At 43.1% G+C, this 17,559-nt stretch overlaps 1 long non-coding RNA gene across 4 annotated transcripts in view; it reads right to left on the bottom strand.

The window, feature by feature from the left end:
* Positions 1-8,149: 8,149 nt before the first annotated feature.
* Positions 8,150-17,559, bottom strand: part of LOC128095227 (uncharacterized) — a 101,915-nt gene continuing 92,505 nt past the window's right edge. For all 4 annotated transcript variants that reach the window (XR_008213189.1, XR_008213190.1, XR_008213188.1 and 1 more), the window contains one exon: positions 8,150-17,377. This is a non-coding gene — a long non-coding RNA (uncharacterized LOC128095227). The remainder of the gene's footprint in view (positions 17,378-17,559) is intronic.

The following is a 17,559-nucleotide window of genomic DNA, read 5'->3' as shown; positions in this document are numbered from 1 at the left end:
ATCAAAATGGCCCCTCCACGGTTGGATGGGGTTATTGTGGGCAAGAGAGAGAGAACACCCAGAGGCATCTGGAAGAGTTCAGAACATAAAGAAAAAGAAGCAGACTAGACATGGCCAGGGATATGTGTGAGAGAAGGGAGAAGAGCAGGGAATAGTAAGAGAGGATATCGAGAATAACAGGAATCGTGGAAGCAGGGTGAAAACCCTGTCATCATATAGAGAATGGAGGGTTATCTGGAGAGTACCAGAGGGAAGCCTGTTAACTGAAACAGCCTGGGAGCCTAGGGTAAAAAGAAGGGTGAGAGGGGCCAGGATGCTAGTGTGGACTTTGATATGCATAACTTGTAGTTGTGAGTAGGAACTGAGGGAGCCTGGATGCCAGTATGAGCCTTGATATGCAACCACAGGTATATGTCAACAGAGAGCCATACATCCTTTCTGGCAGAGGCATGGAAAATGACTCCTTGAGCCATTTCACAAGGTCCTGAGGAATGCTGGCTTTTATCTAACCACCAGAAATCCTTCTATAGTTCAGTCCTAGCTGGGTCAATAGTGTTATTTCTGAGCATATGAACTTTCTGAGACCTAACAGATTCTGGGACACTAAATCCTAGAAAGTCCCATTTAGGATAGAAAGTGGGAACCAGAATTACTGATTTAAAGCTGGGCCTGTGGCTGAAAAACATGTCACTGTCAGTACTAGGATTGTCATTTACATGAGGAGAGGGTACAGATAGCATTGTCCAGCAACATAGGGACCATATCACCTGCTGCCTTGGTGGCAGTAACTGTGACGTGCTTCCTACCTGCCCACCATAGGACCTGATTCTTTATCATGAGCCTTCACTTTGAAATGGGCCTCCATGCTGGTGAATTACTGTAAAGTCAGTTATGAGGGAAGAGTAAGACAGCAGAGAGAAGGAGACAAAGACAGACTCTTGAGATGAGCCTGAAAACGAAAGCTCCCAAACGATGGGAAAGGTGAAGAGAGACAGCATGGCTGACTGGCCGTGCTCACCACAAAACAAAGAGTGGAGCAGTCTGGAGACATTAGGAGGTAAGTATGTTGACAACCTTGAGATGACATCATGAAAGAATGGGCTCTAACAAAACAGAAACAACTAACCATAGAACAAAAATGGGCCATGTGATGGCAAAAGCAATTTCTTCACGGCATGGCATGGCCACTGGCCATTAAACATAGGTTGCTGTGGTGACCTTACATAATGCTTGGCCCTGTAGTCATAGCAACAAAATAAGTAGAACAATACAATGTTAACTAGGGCTATGGTAATGACAACTGGGCTGTTAACACCCTCTAGTAGGAGGAGAGTGTCAGAGACTCTCACCTGAGATTACATTCAGCACTTCCTTCTTCTGCTCTTCTCCTAGCTGCATGTGATCATGAAAGGTGAAAGGTTAACTGAAGATGTAGCTCTATGATGCAGCTTTGGTGAGCTGGTGATGATGAATGGGCCTTGTCAGTGATGCAGCTGTTTTTGAGTTATCAACACTCTTGTAAGCAACCCCTCACCCATGCTCCTATAAGAAAGCCCAGTCAACTCACTGATTCACCAAGTCAGACTTGGGTAGAATCATTACTTTGTCATCAGTGCCCTATCTGGGGTGAACATATGAAAGTTTACATCTCCCGAAGAACAATAACATTGCAGGCCAATTAAAAAAAAGTCAGAAATCTTGGAATGAAAAAAATGAAGTCACCGAGGCCATTTGAGCAGGTATAAACTTCAAGGGAGGCTGGGAAAGGCATTTGGGAATATGTTCAGGTTGGACAAACTGAAGCCTATAGAAGTCTATGACAAGGAGACACATTCCTGACTGGGTGAGATAACTCCTGTCACCACCCAACACTGAGCCTTGTCCCTCACAGGCCATGCTCAGTTTCAACTAAACTAACAACTCATTAACTCTAGCAACTTCAGGCAACAAAAAGTTGAACAGAAGGCAATCTCCTACTCTCAGGGATCAAAGAGAACAGCCACTCTGCATCAAAGCAAAAGAAACAAGATAAGATTGAAGCAAGAGCCCATAGAAGGGGATATATTAAGGGGTGCAATAGGGAAGCAGACTCACTAATACAAAGCAAGGTAGATGTGCTGCAGATCTCTGCTGATCCAGCATCTGTTCTCCTCAAGGCCGATGGAGACCAACTGCAAGCTGCTTCCTGCCACCTGATCTGGTCTCCTCATCCCAAGAGAGAGTGTGACCCTCTCTCTCTCCTCTTAAGTGGTCACATATGTAGACAAGAAGCTACTCCCCAAGGCTTGTACCCCAAAGCTGTCTAAATAATGTTCTAAACCTAACACAAAACTATATACAATAAGAACAATTATCAAGTATTGTCCAGGAGAAAGAAAAGGTAATAACATAAACAAAACTAGAACTACAACCAACAAGAACAACACCAAGCAAGGAACACATATTAAATGTCCAGTACAAAGGGAATTGGTAAATTACAGAGATTACTCCGATAGCCATCCTTTCCTGAAGAATCTAAATCTTGTACCTGATATGCTCTTAGCTAAGAAAAGAGAGTATTATAACTATAACTATTTAGTCTTCAACCCAATCAAAGACCTGAGAAGGAAAATGATATTACCTAAGTAAGCAAGAAGTACAAGCAAGCGACTTCCAAAAAATGCAAGGTATGACAGAAACAGCTGGCTGGCTGTACAGTCACCCAATGTTTCTCTGTAACACTGGAGTGTCCACTCTTGGCTACAGGCCTAGAATATCTGACAGACCATTTTCAGAAGCAGGAAATTTTGAAAGACTGTCCTATCCTGTCTTGGCAAGGTTCAGCAGTTGCTTTTCCCTGTGTCCTGTTCGTCTGGATTGGTCATGCTTACTGTCAGCAGTTGAAGCAAGGGCAGTTCTTTGCCCAACAGGCCATTTTTGCCAAGAAGAAGACAAATTCCATATGGAGTGTCTTCGATGCCCAACATCCTCTCAGGAGTAGTGTCTCACATTAACAGAATTCTAAGTTATTAAAACATCTAAATACCATATTCTGTAGGTCTATGAAGTGTTTGAAGATTATCTATCCATCTGGCATATATCTCTGTTTATCTAGAAAACCTAACTAACATGATTATAAGTATGACAAGCATGGGTGACTATTAACCTGTAACTCTTGTTAGCTTAAAGACTAAGGCTTCACATAATAAAATTAAACAATCTGTAAACAGATGACAATGACCTTGAATTAGTGACAATATACAAAAATATCTTAATCAGAGGTAGAAATATATAGTTCAATATGACAACAATATCCTTAATTTGTATCAATATACAAAATATCCTAAGCAGAAGTAGAACATGCATACAGTATGACAAACATAATTTTACACTTGTATCAATTTACAAAAATATTTTAAATTGAGGTAGGAACATATGTACAATATGACAAATAGTGTTGAATTTGTATCAATATACAAATTATCTTAAACAGGAATAGAAAAAATAATTTTACATTTGTATCAATGTACAAGAATCCATACTAATGTAAATTATCTAAAACTGATAGTTGCTAATTTAGTTTATAAGAAAATACAATAATTTGCCTTATTATCCTATCCCATCTATCCCCCTTTTTTCTATTTCAAAAGAGATTCTTGAGTCTAACTTTATCATTCATCCCCCAACCCTATAACAACTTATAACCAACCTTTAACAGATGATAATTATCCATAACCCCGAGAAAACAGAAACCTGTTGGGAGAGAGGGCATTATTTTCTTATGATAAAAGGTAAATTAGATATAAAACTTGAGACTCACAAAGATAGGACAGATGATAGAATATTGTCTTTAATTTTGTCAAATACAAATAAACTAGATATTATAACTTAAATTCTTACTTGATAACTGTTTTGTTATATGTAATTTTACTTTGTTAAAATGAAAACCTTCCTTTTTGATCAGACAGAAAAGGGGAAGTGCAGTGGGATGTCTTTCTGTATGCTGTGAATATGTGTTGCTACCACTGATTAATAAAGAAGCTGCTTTGGCCTATAGAAAGACAGGTTATAGCCAAGCAGGAAATCCAAGCAAAGATACAGGGAGAAGAAAAGAGGAATCGGGGGAGACACTGCAAACCACTGGGGGAGCAAGATGCAAATAGAACACAGGTAAAGCCATGAGACACGTGGTGATACGTAGCTTAATAAAAATGGGTAAATTTAAGATATAATAGCTAGCTAGCAATAAGCCTGAACCATAGACCAAACAGTTTGTAATTAATATAAGCCTCTGAGTGATTATTTTATAAGCTGCTGCAGAGCCAGGCGGGATACTGAGAAGCTTCCAGTTACATAAGTCTAGTTTTTATTTTATTTTATATTATTTTATGCCTAGGGGTGTTTTGTCTGCATGTTTTTCTGTGCACCACATACCTGGTACCCACAGAGGCTGGAAGAGGACATCAGATCCTCTTGAACTGGAGTTGCAGACAGTTGTGAGCCACCATGTGGATGCTGGGAATCAAACCTGGGTCCTCTAATAGAGCATCCAGTGCTCTGAACCACTGAGCCATATCTCCAGGCCCAGGTTCACTCTTGCTAAACATTAGCAAGTTAAAAAGGAAAAAAAATTATTAAGAAAAAGCAAGGAAAGAAATAGAATGGAGGGAAGGAGAAAGAATAGAAAAGGAAGAACCCAGGGCTCAGGGTGCAGCTCTAAAGAAATCAACTGCTCAGCAGGTACAAGACCCTAGGTTCCCCACAGCACTGTAAAAGGAATAAAAAATAAAAGGTGAATGTAGTCAATAAGGAAATTCCACAAGCTCTTTCTACTGGAAAGAAATCTAATAAGAATATTCATTCAATAAGCTGAGGGGTGGGAAGAAAAGAAGATTCCAGAAACACATGAGTTCCAAAACAATACCATTTCCACCCTCCTCCCAAAAAAGATGAAAACAAGTAAGAAACAGAGTAGACACAGATGGAATGAAATTGCTGGCACAGTAGAAAGTCTGGAGATTATCCTACTACTTCTGAGGAAATGCAGTCGAACCTAAAATGAAGCTGATGCTGTGATGGCCAGAAAAGAGAACCAGGAGCTTGAAACATGGCTGTCAGTAGAGTCTTTGCTGTGCAAACACAGGGACCCGAGTTAGACTCTTAGCACCCATGTCAAAAATAATAATAATAATTCTGGCTCACAGTCCAGTCTGCCTGAAGCATCCACAGGCACAGTGTGGGTATCATTATGATGAGTAAGTATATGGTGGAGAAATGGGAGACAAAGATTGAGGCAGATTGATTCATGTGCTATGGTAAGAGGCAGTTCTGAAGAAGCAAGGATTGCTGTGGGATGCTCTGTATGGCAAATGTGTTGCTGATTGGTCAATAAATAAAACACTGATTGGCCATTGGCTAGGCAGGAAGTGTAGGTGGGACAAGGAGGAGAATAAAGCTGGGAAGTGGAAGGCTGAGTCAGAGAGACACTGCCAGCCGCCATGATGAGAAACAGCATGTGAAGATGCCAGTAAGCCACGAGCCATGTGGCAAGGTATAGATTAATGGAAAAGGATTAATTTAAGCTATAAGAACAGTTAGCAAGAAGCCTGCCACAGCCATACAGTTTGTAAGCAATATAAGTCTCTGTGTTTACTTGGTTGGGTCTGAGTGGCTGTGGGACTGGCAGGTGAGAGAGATTTGTCCTGACTGTGGGCCAGGCAGGAAAACTCTAGCTAGAAATGGCGTCCAACGTGGTGGCAAGAGTTTCCACCTAAAAACTGAGAAAAAAGGTTCTAAAACGGAGCTAAAAACAGTTCCTAATTGTCTCTCTCAAATGAGCAGCAGCTGCCGGTTTGAGCTACTGGTGGGTTCCTAGCATGCACGCTCGACCTGCAGTATGGCGGAAATGAGGCCTCTGCAAGTCGCACATTAAGCTGCATGGTGGATTTAGCCTTTGCTAGTACAAAACAAAAAAAGGTTTCTGGGCTACACACTGCTTGGATAAAAGCATAGACCCACGATAGCTCCCAGAGCTGGCGGTAAACGCACCACCGCCATGTTGGGAAGCTGAGGTGGGCTAAGCCAGCAGCCACAGCAGCTGCAGTTTAAAGCAATAGATTCACAATAAGACAGATTCAGATGTAATAGTTTACAATGTGTGTAAAATATAAGTAGGCTTGAAAGAGACAAAAAAATGTGATATATACAGTTATAGAAACAAATACATAGTTTAAAAATAAAGTCTTTAAAGAGACAGTAAAGTTAATAAAAAATAAGCCATGTGAAGATGAATATTACACAGAGAATCTGAATTGTGTTGTCTTTGGGATTTTTTTTTTTTTTTTTTTGGTTTTTCGAGACAGGGTTTCTCTGTGTAGCTTTGCGCCTTTCCTGGAACTCGCTTTGGAGACCAGGCTGGCCTCGAACTCACAAAAATCCGCCTGCCTCTGCCTCCCGAGTGCTGGGATTAAAGGTGTGTGCCACCACCACCCGGCTGTCTTTGGGATTTTTAACTGCAGAAAAACATTTGATTGTAAAAGCTGTTGAGTTATGCCAAAATGTATATTTTAAAGGTACCCTGACTTCAAAATTTGGATATAAGGATATGTTGCTTTGGAAAATAGTCTCTTTTGTTCCCACAGAAAACCAGAGGCTATGGATTTGTTCCAGATTAAGATACATCAGGTTTGACCAGCCAAGACCCCCTGAAAGGTCTCTGATGACACCATGGCCCAGATGATCCAACATCCAGAATGGTTTGAAGGCAACTGGCTCAGACAATACAGCCTCATGGACTATTCCATAATCCTAAAATTTTCTTTGTCCCCATAAGATACAGCGCCCCCCTCCAGCAGGAAGTAGTAAGAGAAGCTACGCCCAAATTCCCAAATTATATGTAATTTTACTTTGTTAAGGTTAAAACCTTCCTTTTTGAAAAAAAAGGGGGGGAAGTGCTGTGGGATGTTCTGTATGGCAAATGTGTTGCTGATTAGTCAATAAATAAAACACTGATTGGCCATTGGCTAGGCAGGAAGTGTAGGCGGGACAAGGAGGAGAATAAAGCTGGGAAGTGGAAGGCTGAGTCAGAGAGACACTGCCAGCCGCCACGATGACAAACAGCATGTGAAGATGCTGGTAAGTCACGAGCCATGTGGCAAGGTATAGATTAATGGAAAAGGATTAATTTAAGCTATAAGAACAGTTAGCAAGAAGCCTGCCACAGCCATACAGTTTGTAAGCAATATAAGTCTCTGTGTTTACTTGGTTGGGTCTGAGTGGCTGTGGGACTGGCAGGTGAGAGAGATTTGTCCTGACTGTGGGCCAGGCAGGAAAACTCTAGCTATAAAGGATGGTGAGGAATGAGCTGGTATTGGCAGCCTGCTTGCCACCTGGGACCAGGGTAGTGTCTGGGCTTGAGCTGCTGCCTAAGGCCACATCTGGGTCCATTGTCCTACCACAGCTGGGGTCTGTGTTGACATCCATAACCCATGTTGCCATCAAAGCCACCAGAATGCCCCCAGTCTGGGCCACCACCTGGGGCCATTTTGGTGTCCAAGGGCCATGCTGCCACTGGAGCCGTGTTTATCTGAGTGGTCTGTGCTACCACCGGGGAACATGGTAATATCTGAGCCCAGGCTGCAGCATAGGGCCATATCTGGGTCTATGGCCCAACTGCAGCTAAGGTCTAGGTTGATATCTGTGGCTCTCGATACCATCAAAGGCCATGCAAATACCCAGGGTCTGGACCATCACCTGAGGCCAGGTGAGGATCTGAGGGTCATGCTGCAGCTGGGGCCATGCCAATCTGAGTGGCCTACACTTAGACCTGGGGCCATAGTGACATCTAAGCCCAGGCTGCCACCAAGGACCATGTCTGGGTCTCTGGTCCTATCACAACCAGGTTCTATGTTGTATGAAATCTAAATTGGTCTTTTAATTTAAAAAAAAAAAAAGGAGCCAGATATTGAGGTAAATGCTGAAAGATCAGAGAGACAAAAGAACAAGCCACAGCTACTTCTCACCTCATCAACTCCACAAATCCTCTCACCGAATGTCTCTGAGTCCTCAGCCTAAAGGATTCTAGCTGAAAAGCTTCAGCCGAAAAAGGCTTCAGCTGAAAAGGGCTTCTGCCGAAAAGGCTTCAGCCAAAAAGCTTCTAGTTCCTGTCTCCTGGTGCCTTTATATACCTTTCTCCACCCAGCCATATCACTTCCTTCTTAATGCTGGGATTAAAGGCACATGTGCCTCCCAAGTACTGGGAGCAAAGACATGAAATCACAAGTGCTGGGATTAAAGGTGTATACCACCACTGCCTGGCTCTATTTCTCTCCTAGACTGAGTCAATCTCATGTAGTCCAGGGTGGCTTTGAACTCACAGAGATCCAGACAGATCTCTGCCTCTGGAGTGCTAGGATTAAGGGTGTGTGCCACCACCGCCTGGCATCTATGCTTAATCTGATGGCTTGTTCTGTTCCCTGCTCTTCAGGCAAATTTTATTAGGGTACACAATACATCACCACAGTTCTATGTTGATGTCCATGGCCTATGGTGCCACCAAAGGCCATACAGATGCCAGGAGTTAGGCCGCAACCTATGGCCATTATGGTGTCTGAGGGCTGTGCCCCCACTGGGGCCATGCCAATCTGGGTGGCCTGTGCTGCCCCATGTGGTATTGTCCAGGCAGGCCCAGGCTGCTGCCATGGTCCATGTCTGGGTCTGTGTTCTTGCTGCAGCTGGGTCTGTGAAGATGTCCACAGCCCATGTTACCACAGAGGGTAATAGGACCATGCATGTTGAAATCTGAGGCAGACTTGCCCCTCACTGGCCCTGTGATAGTTGGTCCTGCCCCTCAGCAGACGCTGCAGCAGGAGAGCTGGTCTCTGCACTAGGGAGAGATGGCCCAACTGCTCACGATTGGTGTGGGAAAGTTGGCCCAGATAGCATGGCCTAAGAGAGCTGACTCTACTCCTCACCAGAGGGGACAGTCCCAGTGGCCCAGACTTGACTAGCTCAGCTACCACCCAGACCACATCCTGGACCTTGGGTTGGACCACCCTAACATCTACCCCATCTGCGACCTGCTGGAGTGTATGAAGGGACTGGTCCTTCAGAAAGATACCCACAGGATCTCCATAACTTGAGGCAACAGCAAAATATCCAAGAGGAGTTTTGGTAAGGATCCAGTGATGATGGTGTGCCAGAGGCCTTGAACCAGACCAATGACCCACTGCAATGAACATTTTCCAGGTGGGCTGATTGGACGAAAGGGTATACTTTGTGACACACTGCAGCTCCAGATACCACTAGGATAAACAAAGAGGTGTTGGAAAGACAGAGAAGTAAAGTGGTGTTTTTTTTCTTGTTTTGTTTTTAATTAATCTGGGGGGGGCATTCTGCAGGGGTGAGGGGCAGATGTGGAGGGACTTGGAGGTGAGTGGGATTGGGGTGCATGATGTGAAATTTCCAAAGAATCTCCCCCACCTGCCAGTTCCTGAATAATCACTCAGAAGCTTAATATTACTTATAAATGTTCAGCCAGTAGCTCAGGCTTTTTACTACCTAGCTCATACACTTAAATTAACTCATAATTCTTATCTATGTTTAGCCACATGGCTTGGCACCTTTTCTCAGCACAACATTCTCATCTTGCTTCCTCTGTGTCTGGCTCTTGCACTCAATCTCTTCCTGCCCAGCTATAGGCCAGTCAGCTTTATTATTAACAATGAGCATAATCCACACCATTTCCCCCTTTCTGTCTAATTAAAAAGGAAGGTTTTAACCTTAACACAATAAAATTATATACAACAAAAACAGTTACCAAGTAAGAATTACAGGTACATCATCCGGTTTATTTATATTTGGCAAAACTAGAGAAAATACTCTATCATCTATCCTATCTTTGTGAGTCTCAAGTTTCAAATCTAATTTACCTTTTATCATAAGGAAAATTATAACAACTATCTAGTCTTCAAGTCCATCAAAGACCCCAGAAGGATAATATTATCTGAGTAAACAGGAAGTGCATTGCAAGCAATTTCCAAAACTCTAGAACGACAGAGACATCTGGCTGCCTGGACAGTCACCCAAAGTTCTTCTGTAACATTGGGGCATCCATCTTCAGCCTATAGGCTTAGAGTATCTGGAAGACTTTTCAGTGAAGTAGGAAATTTGAAGGACTGTCCTGCCTTATATTGGCAAAGTTCATCAGTCACTTTCCTCTGTCCTGCAGAATATCTGGCAGTTTCTTCTGTGAAGCAGGAACCCTGAAGGACCATCCCACCTTGTGTTGGCAAAGTTCAGCAGTCATTTTCCTATGGGTCCTGCATGTCCAGTTTATGCAACATACTGTCAAGTAGTCCAGGCAAGAGCAGCTTCTTGCCCAAATGGCTAGCCTTGCCACATGGAAAGCAAACTCCATAAGGAATAAGGATATGCCCATGACCCTCTTTGAAGTCATTGGTGCTGCCAGAAGCAGACATGTCTCGCTGTCCAGAAAATTCTAAGCTCTTAAAACATTTTAAATGCCATGTTCTATAGGTCTTTGAAGTATTTGAAGATTGCTTATCTGAAATATCTTTATATACCTAGAAAACCTAACTAACATGACTATAAGTTTGACTATTATAAATGACTATTAATCTGTATTACTTAATTATACACTACAATTTTAAATGAGTTGCATAAACATAATATCTTAAACAAGAGTAGAAATACACATATAACAAAACTTTAAATTTGTATCAATAAACCAAAATCCATACCAATGTAAAATATTTTGAGATTAACAGTTGCTTTTTGTATTAAAGTAGATCCAATAATCTACCCTTTCCCCATTTCTATATCATATCCCCCCTTCTTCTTTAGAAAGAGATTGACTATGACCATTAACAATTTATAACAAATCCCCCTTAAATAAAAACAGACATTCATAAACAATATTTTGGGAATTTGGGCATAGTTTTCTAGATTACTTCCTGCTGTGGAATGGTCTGTATGTCAAGTGTGTTGCTGATTGGTCAATAAATAAATCACTGATTGGCCAGTGGCCAGGCAGGAAGTATAGGCGGGACAAGAAGGAGAATAAAGCTGGGAAGTGGAAGGCTGAGTCAGAGAGACACTGCCAGCCGCCACGATGACAAACAGCATGTGAAGATGCCGGTAAGCCACAAGCCAAGTGGCAAGGTATAGATTTATAGAAATGGATTAATTTAAGCTGTAAGAACAGTTAGCAAGAAGCCTGCTACAGCCATACAGTTTGTAAGCAATATAAGTCTCTGTGTTTACTTGGTTGGGTCTGAGTGGCTGTGGGACTGGCAGGTGAGAGAGATTTGTCCTGACTGTGGGCCAGGCAGGAAAACTCTAGCTATAACTTCCTGTTGATTGGGGGCACTGGTAATCTTATTGGGACACTGAGAAAATTTAGAATTATGGTCAAGTCCTGACTAGGGTATTTTGTACGACTGATCCTTCTCAATGAGCAGCACTGAAACTGTTTTGGATGCAGAACTCGGAGGAAACTGTGACAGAGGTGTATTGAAATGTTGGATCATCTGGGCCATCTGTTTTTTATTGGTGTCTGCTCCTCTTGTTCTGAAAATATATAAACTTTTAAAGGTAACATACGTATCTGTATTAATATAAATTATGTATTGTACACAAGCTAGTCAAAGATAATTTTTTGTTTTATGTTTGAGCAGGTAAAATATACTTCACATGTAGGTTTATTTTCCCATGTCTGTAGTTAGGATTTTCAGGGCTCTTCCTTGATCAAACCTGATCTTTCCCAACCTGGAATGAAACCCCAAAGATTGCAGCTTATTCGTGAGCCTTTTTCTTGATCTTTTGGGACAGGATCTCACTATGCAGCCTGTAGCACGAATAGTTAAAAGGTCTTATTAATAAAAACAAACCCGGAGCCAGGTATTGGGGTGAACACTGAAAGATCAGAGACAGAGATAGAACAGGCCACAGCTAACCTTACCTTGTCAATTCCTCAGCTGATCCTGTTTCCTCAGACTGGAAGCCTCTATGTCCTCATCGGAATGGATCTCAGCTGAACTGCTGCTCAAAAGCCTAAAAGCTTAACCGGACTCTAGTTCTTGGTCCTCATGCTTTATATACCTTTCTGCTTCCTGCCATCACTTTCTGGGATTAAACGTGTGTGTCACCATGCCTGGCTGTTTCCAGTGTGGCTTTGAACTCACAGAGATCCAGATGGATCTCTGCCTTCAGAATGCTAGGATTAAAGGCATGTGTGCCACCATTTTCTGGCTTCTATATCTAGTGGCTCTTCTGTTCTCTGACCCCAGATAAGTTTATTAGGGTACACAATATATTGGGGAACACAATATCACCACAGCAGTCCATGTTGGCCTAGTGTTCACTATGTAGCTGAGGCTGGCCTCGAACTTGTAATTCTCTTGTCTCTACCTCCCAACTGCTGGAATGACAGTTAAACACCATCATGCCAGGCTTAAATTAACATTTCTGTACTAGAGTGAATATCTATATATAATAAGTTTAATTTTTCAGATGTTCCTTAAACCAGTTCTAACAGGTTCCTATATTAAGGAGTTAATTAAATAAAAATTAAGTTTTGATGTGAAAAATAGTAATAATTCTGTGTGCAGCAGTATACTGCAATCCCTGTACAAGGAAGTAAAAAACAGGTGGATCCCTGAGGCTCCCTGGCCAGCCAGTCTAATAGAATGGGCTAACTCCAGATTCAGTGAAAGATCCTGTCTCAAAAAAGATAGAGAGCAATTGAGGAAGACACCTGATATCAACAACTGGCCCTCACAAATGTTCATGCACATACACCTGCATATTTATGAACACACACACACACACACACACACACACACACACACACACACACACACCCGGAGGAGGAAAAACAGATGTCTTTGATGACTTCATCAAGTTCAGCGTCACACAGTCCTGAAGTCCATTGCCCCCATGGACATCCACTCAGGCAATAACATGACTTCATTGTCATTGTTATTTTTTGTTTGTTTGTTTGTTTGTTTTTAGACAGGGTCTTTCTATGTACTCCTTACTAGCCTTGAACTTACTATAGCTCAGGTTGGCCTCAAATTTGTGGTCCTCCTGCTTCAGCATCCCTAGTGCTAGGATTATAACCATTCCTCACCTTTTCCTATTCAAGTAGACCTATTTGTTAATTGCAGCTTTAAAAAATTCCCAGTGGCTGCAGCACTCTTTCCCAGCACCTTGAGTATTCTAATAATCTCCAAAGAAAAAATAATTCCTTCCTCTCCATCCTCCACTCACCCAGGCTTCCTCAAATGGCTGTCAGCTGGCATTATTGACCTTTATTGAATTCAATCCCAAGAGGCCTCCAAATTCACAGAAGACTGTTCTGTGGTGCTGAGAGCCAGCCTTGGGAAGCACAGGCCCAGCATGGAGGCCACTTGCAAGGGAGTCTGGTCCCCAGCCCCTCCTTCCCTTCCTCCTGCACCAAGGGCAGCTTTACTCGGGAAGCTGTGCACTCTCAATTGATTTCTAACTACAGCAGCAGGTTCCTGCACTGCTGCATGCTGCTTCTGGCTGCTCACTTGGAACCAGAGCAGCTGAGAAGGTGAAATTAGCTTCATTCTACCAGCATGAAATAGAAATACACAGCAGTCCCGGGGCTTTGGAGAGCAGAAATCTGTGATCTTTCTCACCTCTCTGTGAACACCAGTGCTCAGGGTGATAGAAGTTTGAGTATTGAAGACTGCGGTGTAAAAGAAAGGCAGGCAGAGGGAGAAGGCTTCCAGGAGAAACACAAAGGAGCAGTCAGCCCATTAAAAGTCACCACATTCACTTCAGCTGGCAAGGGACAATGGTGTTAATGACCCTAGGCCATTCGTACCAACCATGTACGCCACCTTTTTTATCCGCTGTGTTTTATTAAGTTTTAACATCCTGGGGTTTTGCTGATGCCAGAGAGCCTGTCCCTTTGAGGGAAAGATTCCTAGAGATAGTTAAGACTGGCCTAAAAACATCGTAGTTAGGGTTTCTACTGCTATGATTGTTAGAATCCCTAGCCACTCCTTAGCTACATGGCCACGCATGCGCTGTGCATCAGTCAGGTGGAATGGTTAGTCATCCCAGGGCCTTACGTGCTATGTAACACAAGCGCCGAGTGATCTCGTAATCTTCCAGCAGCATGATCACATAATCCATGTGCATGCGTGGCATAGCTACCTAAGTCCATATGCTCATGCTCAGGGGGACCCACAAAAGCAGATTCCACCCATTCCCTCACCCCTTCTTCTACACTGGTAGCTTCTAGTAGGCATATTGCACACCGTCTCTTTACCCTCCCCTAAAAAAACTCTTGCAGTGGGTTCTGTTGTACCTCATGGTTTCTCTTGCACCCCAAATAAATAACAACGATAAAACACATGACCAAAAGCAACATGGGGAGAAAGGGATTTATTTCAGCTTATAGCTTGGAGTCCATTATCCAGGGATGTCAGAGCAGGAACTCAAGGCAGGAACCTGGAGGTTCTGATGCAGAAGAACCGATGAAGAGGCCATGGAGGAGTGCTGTTTCCTGGCTTGCTCAGATTGCTTTCTTTTTTGTTGTTGTTGCTGTTGCTGTTGTTGTTTGATGCTGCTGGTGCTGGTGCTGGTGCTGGTGGTGGTGCTGGTGCTGGTGGTGGTGGTAGTTTTTTTGTTTTGTTTTTCAAGATATGGTTTCTCTGTGCAGCTCTGGCTGTCCTGGAACTTGTTCCATAGACCAGGCTGGCCTCAAACTCACAGAAATCTGCCTGCCTCTGCCTCCTGAGTGCTGTGATTAAAGGTGTGTGCTGCCACCACCTGGCTAAGACCGCTTTCTTATACCATACAGGACCACATCCCTAGGGGTGGCACCACCCACAGTAAGTTGGGCTCTCCAACATCAATCAAAATGCATGTAGGCCAATCCTATGAAGGCATTTTCTCAGTTAACAGTCCCTCTTACCAGATGTCTTAGTTAGGGTTTTATTGCTGTGAAGAGACACCATGACTATGGCAACTTTTATAAAGGGAAACATTTATTGGGCCTGGCTCACAGTTCAGAGGTTTAGTCTATTATCATGGCAGGAAGCATGGAGGTATGTGGGCAGACATTGTGCTGGAGAAGGAACTGAGAGTTCTACAATTGGATGAACAGGCAGCAGAAAGAGATTGAGCCACTGGCCTGGCATCTGGGACCTAAAACCTGCCCCCAAGTAACACACTTCCTCCAACAAGGCCATACTTCCCAATAGTGCCAGTCCCTATGAGCCTATAGGGCCATTTTCACTCAAACTACTACACCAGATATGTCTAGGTTTGTATCAAGTTGATAAAAAAACAACCAGCACAACATCCTTCATACACAAACCAACCAACCCAAAGCACATATACCTAATCACCTCTAAGGCAGCACTCCTCATGCCTGAGGTCAGCCCTGAGCCAGGCACTCAGCAACTAGACACCACCTTTTATCCTAGAGCCCCCAGTGTTATGTAAATTTACTCAAACTTGACTTTCCTTGCCTATCCCTCCTCATAAATACCCCAGTGAGGACTAACTCTGGCCTTGCACCTTTTGCTTTCTTACTAACCTAGGTGCTTCCTCCTGTGGCCTTGGGTGGTTTAGCATCTCTGTCCTCTTGGGAACTGCAATATGTTCTTCTTTCAAGTTCCTTTTGTATTTGTCATCTTACCCTATCTGATTAAAACAAAATCCCAAATACATTTAAAGGAAAACCCAGCCAATTATAAGGGACTCTCCACTAAGTACACTTGCATGCCCTGTCTTAAGCAATATCTACCATGTTACAACACAGGAATCATTAGCTCCATTCTGTATGTGAGGAGGGCAGAGCTCGGAGGTTGATTAACTTGCCAGTGCTGGTTGGCAGGGAGACTGATCATGAGCTAAGAATATCACCATAGTCTTTTTAAGATGTGTAAGAAATTTTGAAGATGGTACATGGTGGGAGAATTGGGTATTGTTGATCAAACATTAAATATGTTTTATTTTAGAAGGGAAACAAAACATGTTAAGTAAACACATTCAAAGTAGATATTAGCAAAAATGGACAAATAATTAGAAGGAGCTTGCCAATGTCAGACATCAAAACCTGTGAGCTTCTGTTGATTTTCTCACACTCTCAAGCAGAGGTGAACCCAGCTAGAATGCAGCCAACTGGGCCAGAATCCAGCCAAGGGAATCTCTCCATGGAATCCCAGATACATGAATATGAGCTCTTCATTAAGTGGCTGGTACTGAGACTGTGGGCTTGGTGTGTACCAAGGTACAACAGGCTTAGTGAAGCTCCCATTGCGTTGATCACAATTAGTTTAGGAGGACATTACCAGTTGCGGCTGTATAATTCTAAGTCATGGATAAATGCCCTATGTACTTAAGGGTATTTAATACTATCCCTGGTCTCTATACTGGATTCCAGAAGCATCTCCCCATACTCTCCTAAGTCATGAAAACTAGTAACAGCTCCATACATTGCTAAATGTGTACAAAATCATCCCCTCCCTCCAACGAGAACCACTGAATTAGACAAAGCCATCCATGACTTGATCCTGCATCATCTGTTCTACCTTTGGCCATCAGTATGTAGGAGAAAACCCCAGGACTTGGGTTGTGGAGCTTGACTTTGTGGACAGGGATGAATTTACTGGTATAACAGTATTCTAGCTCTCTGCTCCTGTCATGGAGAGGAAAAGCCCACAAAGGGATCGAAGACAGGACTCCAGAATGTTGCTAGAGTTTTCCTGCCTGGCCCACAGTCAGGACAAATCTCTCTCACCCGCCAGTCCCAAGCCGCTTAAACCCGATCAAATAAACACAGAGACTTATATATTGGTTTCAAACTGTATGGCCGTGGCAGGCTTCTTGCTAACTGTTCTTACAGCTTAAATTAATCCATTTCTATTAATCTATACCTTGCCACGTGGCTTGTGGCTTACCGGTACTTTACATCTTCCTTATCCTGATGGCGGCTCGCAGTGTCTCCCTCTCCAGCTTCCTGTTCTCTCAATTTTCCTGTTAGTCCCGCCTATACTTCCTGCCTGGCCACTGCCAATCAGTGATTTATTCATTGACCAATCAGCAACACATTTGACATACAGACCATCCCACAGCACCAGAATGTTAGAGAGAAGCCAGGTAAAAGTCATCTTTCTGGCTTCCTTTCATCTGGGTTCTTCTCATTTCCCTGTGTATCTGGAGTTAGGAGTGAGAAGGACCTGGACCACAAGTTCTGAAACATAGGGCTCAGGGCCAGAGAGGCACTTTATGGTTACTTGCTTTTGATTGAGTCCCCTTTCCTCCATTGGTCTCAGTTTTCACTTCTAGATTGCAGACAGTGTTTCCTTTCCAGTTTGCCCATTCAGTGAAGATCCTAGAAATGATGAAAAAATAAATTAGGATTCACCAACTTCACAAGGCTGAATTCCCAACTGGGAAACAAACTTAGGTAAGAGAGAGTCTGTTGACCGTCAGCTCCCAGCCAGCCTGAGAAGAGGTAATAAGTCCCCAGGAAGACCATGAAGCTCAGGAGGGAAATCTCACCATAGTACAGGA

Source organism: Peromyscus californicus, unplaced genomic scaffold, assembly GCF_007827085.1.
Source record: "Peromyscus californicus insignis strain IS unplaced genomic scaffold, ASM782708v3 Scaffold_4__1_contigs__length_199733344, whole genome shotgun sequence".
NCBI classification, from domain to species: Eukaryota; Metazoa; Chordata; class Mammalia; order Rodentia; family Cricetidae; genus Peromyscus; species Peromyscus californicus.
Note: the sequence above shows the minus strand (reverse complement) of the source record. Positions and strands in the feature narration are given on the sequence as shown.